Source organism: Triticum urartu, unplaced genomic scaffold (assembly GCF_003073215.2).
Source record: "Triticum urartu cultivar G1812 unplaced genomic scaffold, Tu2.1 TuUngrouped_contig_6074, whole genome shotgun sequence".
Taxonomy (NCBI): domain Eukaryota; kingdom Viridiplantae; phylum Streptophyta; class Magnoliopsida; order Poales; family Poaceae; genus Triticum; species Triticum urartu.
The window spans coordinates 1-4,828 of NW_024116803.1; positions in this window are offsets into that span (position 1 = coordinate 1).

Below are 4,828 nucleotides of genomic sequence, written 5' to 3' on the forward strand. Positions count from 1 at the left end.
ATGACGATGGCGATGGATTCCCCTCTCCGGAGGCCCGAACGGACTCTAGATTAGCCCTCCCGAGAGAGTTTAGGGCTTGGCGGAGGCTCCGTATCGTAAAACACGATGAATCCTTCTTCTTTGTTTTTTTCTCCCCGAACACGAATATATGGAGTTGGAGTTGAGGTCGGTGGAGCTCCAGGGGGCCCACGAGGTAGGGGGTTCCCCCACCCTCGTGGCTAGGGTGCGGGCCCCCTGGCCTTGATTCTTTGCCAGCATTTTTTATTATTTCCAAAAATAATCTCCATGGAGTTTCAGGTCATTCCGAGAACTTTTTATTTCTACACATAAATAACACCATGGCAATTCTGCTAAAAACAGCGTCAGTCCAGGTTAGTTCCATTCAAATCATGCAAGTTAGAGTCCAAAATAAGGGCAAAAGTGTTTGGAAAAGTAGATACGACGGAGACGTATCAGTTGGCGGTGTTGGCCTGTGGTGGAGGGCACCTCATCTTCGGTAACTCTGGCCGGCACAGTGGCTTCCTGGCACGGTACATCGGTTGTTGAATGTTCTGGCGTTCACGACGGCATCCTGAGCAGTCATATATGGCACATCGGCTCAGTTGGTGGTGAGGTCGGTGCCTCCCGCATTGTGGCGGCGCCCTCATCACTCAGGAAGTGTTTGTGCCAGTGTGGGGGTGGCGACACTTGCAGGAATTCCCGCATTCGTTCGGCAATGTGGGGGTGCGTAGGAAGATTTGCTCCGGGCAAAAGTTGACATCACGATGCCTGCGGACGTCACACTCCTCCTGGGGGTCGTTGTCGAGCTCTTCTACATCCTCAGCTCTTGGGTCACATCTTCGGGTCAAGGTTGAGCGGCGTGAGATTCCCTCCTGAGGGTGTCGCCTTGAAGTTTTTGTTACCCTGGGTGCTTTCCCAGGGCTGGACTAGCACGACATCGTGGCCAAGGTGGAGCAGCGTAGCATCTACCACATCGACGACAATGAGTCTCCGTGGCGTGGTGCTGCGGGGGCTCTGTTGGGAAACGTATCATGGAAAACAAAAAAAATCTACGCTCACACAAAGATCTACCCATGGAGATGCATAGCAACAAGGGGGAGAGTGTTTCTACGTACCCTCGTAGATCGAAAGCGGAAACATTTGACAACGTGGTTGATGTAGTTGAACTTCTTCTAGCTCCGACCGATCAAGCACCGAACGTACGACACCTCCGAGTTCTGCACACATTCAGCTCAGTGACGTCCCTCGCCTTCTTGATCCAGCAAAGTGTCGAGGTTGTAGATGAGTTCCGTCAGCACGACGGCGTGGTGATGGTGATGATGAAGTGATCCGCGCAGGGCTTCGCCTAAGCACCACGAGAATATGACCGGGGGTGTAAACTATGGAGGGGGCGCCGCACACGGCTAACAATTGATGTTCTATATGCTAGGCGCCCCCCTCCTCATATATATAGGTGGGAGGGAGAGGGGAGAGGCCAAGGGATGCCCTAAGTGGGTCTGAAACCCACTTGGGCTCCTACCCTGGTTCGCCCCCCCCCCTCCCCCTTCCTTGTATGGGCGCCATGGGAAGGAAGGGGGAGGTGGCGCCCCCCCCCCTTTCTCCCTTGAGGAGGGGAAGGAAGGAGGGACTTGCCCTCCCCCTTTTCCTTTCCCTAGGGCTGGCCGGCCTGGTGGAGGGGCACACCAGCCCCTTCTAGGCTGGTCTGTTCCTCCCTTGGCCCATTAAGCCCATATCTTTGCCGAGGGTGCCCGGAACCCCTTCCGGTGACCCTATATGTACTCGGTACCCTCCGGAACACTTCCGGTGTCCGAATACCATCATCCTATATATCAATCTTTACCTCTCGACCATTTCGAGACTCCTCGTCATGTTCGTGATCTCATCTGGGACTCTGAAAAACATTCGGTCATCAAATCACATAACTCATATAATATAATATCGTCATCGAACGTTAAGCGTGCGGACCCTACGGGTTCGAGAACTATGCAGACATGACCGAGACACCTCTCCGGTCAATAACCAATAGCGGAACCTGGATTCTCATATTGGCTCCTACATATTGTATGAAGATCTTTATCGGTCGAACCGTTATGAGAACATACTTTATTCCCTTTGTCCATCGGTATGTTACTTACCCGCGATTCGATCGTTGGTATCTTCATACCTAGTTAAATCTCGTTATCGGCAAGTCTCTTTACTCAATCTGTAATACATCACCTAGTGACCAACTCCTTAGTCATTTGCTTGCAAACTTATGATGTGTATTACCGAGAGGGCCCAGAGATGCCTCTCCATTACTCGGAGTGACAAATCCTAATCTCGATCTATGCCAACCCAACAAACACCTTCTGAGATACCTGTAGAGCATCTTTATGATCACCCAGTTATGTTGTGACGTTTGATATCACACAAGGCATTCCTTCGGTATCTGGGAGTTGCATAATCTCATAGTCGAATGAATATGTGTTTGACATTACGAAAGCAATAGCAATATACTGAACGGTCATTATGCTAAGATAATGGATGGGTCTTGTCCATCACATCATTCTCCTAATGATGTGATCCCGTTATCAAATGACAACTCATGTCCATGGTCAGGAAACCTTAACCATCTTTGATCAATGAGCTAGTCAAGTAGAGGCTCACTAGGGACAAAGTGTTTGTCTATGTATTCACACATGTATTTAGGTTTCCGATCAATACAATTCTAAAATGAATAATAAACAATTATCATGAATAAGGAAATATAAAATAACAACTTTATTATTGCCTCTAAGGCATATTTCCTTCAGGCTCGACGGAGGATGTGTGATGATGGACACACGCATGGCGGTGGCGATGTTTGGCGCCATGGCGCCATTGACAGCTGGCCGGTCTAGCAATGATGATGCAGATTTCTTCCTGGAGATGGATCATCCGTACGATGGTGGTGGTGGCTTCTGAGGTGTGTGCATGTGGTGTACACTTTGGGTTAGTTGCACCGGGTGTATGCTCCTGGTACATCATGCGAGCGGATAGGAGTTCTAGATGGTGGGGAGTGATGACACTCCCCATTATTAAGTGTGTAAGTGTGAGTGGTGGACTCGGCTTGTTTTATGTATGTTCTTGTCAGACCTTTGTTGAATAATTGAATAAATATGGATGCGTGCATCTATTGATGCCAAGGCTTGGGGTTTCAACCTCCATTTTGAAAAAACTATTTTACCAAACCAATGAGGCCATACGTGGGTATTCAACTAGGAGAGAAACCTGAGTAAACTCCATGCAATGCATTCAACAACAAAGAACGTCGCGTGAATAACGGCATGGACAGGTTCAACCAATGAAGGTCATACCTGGAGTTTCTACCCCTAGAACTTGACCTCATGCACCCATAGAGCACCACCAAGCCGATGTTGCCCTATGCGTCCATCACCTACTGATCCATCATTGCACAGCGCCGTAGACGCACAATCCTAATGTGGACCTAGCCACAAAGATAGAACCATGTCCATGCAACACTTGCTGTTGAGAAGCACGTAAGAATGCCTGTCATCCCCGCCGATCCCATGCAACTAAAGGCCTGACTACCGACACAGAGCCAATTTGGACCACTCAAACTGAGCACCTTGGACAAGGGTGGAATCCCGACATCAAGAAAAAGTTGAGTCGCCACATGCCATCTTGGACCATGTAGAGCACTCAAAATCTCCGCATCAAGCAGGAGACATCCAATGTCTGAATCATGTCGCCATGAACCTTGAATAAGAGGCTAAACCCATTGATCGTACGCCTCGCGGAGACGGTTAGCAGCATGGGGTCGCGCCGCCATGCGGAAAATAACCAATGCACATGCAACTATACAGTCACAAATTGCATCCATACATGGACCAGGAAGATGTATTGCCATCGTGAATCACCACCACCATTGTTGATGCCATGATCGGCAGCCACGCTTCCCAATTGAATAATTAAATTGTATGAAGATATGTAAACTATGTAAATAGCGCTACTCACTCCATTCCAACATATTCAGTGTGCATGCTCTACCCCAATAAACAAGTTGAGCATGCAGCCAGTTTTGTTTACAAACTGATAAAACCAGTTTTTATGCGACTTGAGGATTATTGTTGTGTTTGTTGCTACTGTTAAAGAGCTATCTCTTTGCAATCTTTGGCTTTTCTTCTATGTAACCACCCTTTGGCAATTGTGTCCTTAGCAACAAGTGGTCTTGCATTCCAAAGGCAGTGCAATTAGCTTAGTTTGGATGTTTAGATTAGAGTTCCTAGTGTCCATTTCTGCTCTCATGTTACTGAATATATTAGTTCCCTGAATCATAATTATTCCGCAAGAAGTTCTGAAGCAATGCAGCTTGCATGGATTGGAAAATACATTGTCTCTGTTGCCTTAATCTAGCTGCAATTACCATTATAGTTTGCCCGGTGTCCTCCAAATGGCCACAAAGCGGCTTAGGAAAGTAACGAGCAGGAGCACTAGGTTTTTTTAGGAAAAGCAGGAGCACTGGTGTGTCCTAGATCTACCGACCAATTTGGTCTTGCGTGTCAGTTTTGTGTGGTGTTGTTTTATCGTAAAAAAAGACAGGTTCATGCAAGAGCGCCGAGGTGCACCCCGAATCTTAGTGTGGGTCACTGGTGGAAGAGCTTCAAGGAAAGAAATGGCAAGAGGCCAGGGCACAAGAGCAATACTGTCTTCTATGTTTTCACATCAATTTCCCCCAACGCCTCCTATTCTTAAGTAAGACACGCATCCAGACTCTGATTCTTAGTCACATGCTCTTTCATTTTTGGCTTCTTGACATGGCTACTAGGTACAACTTCACTAGACCGTT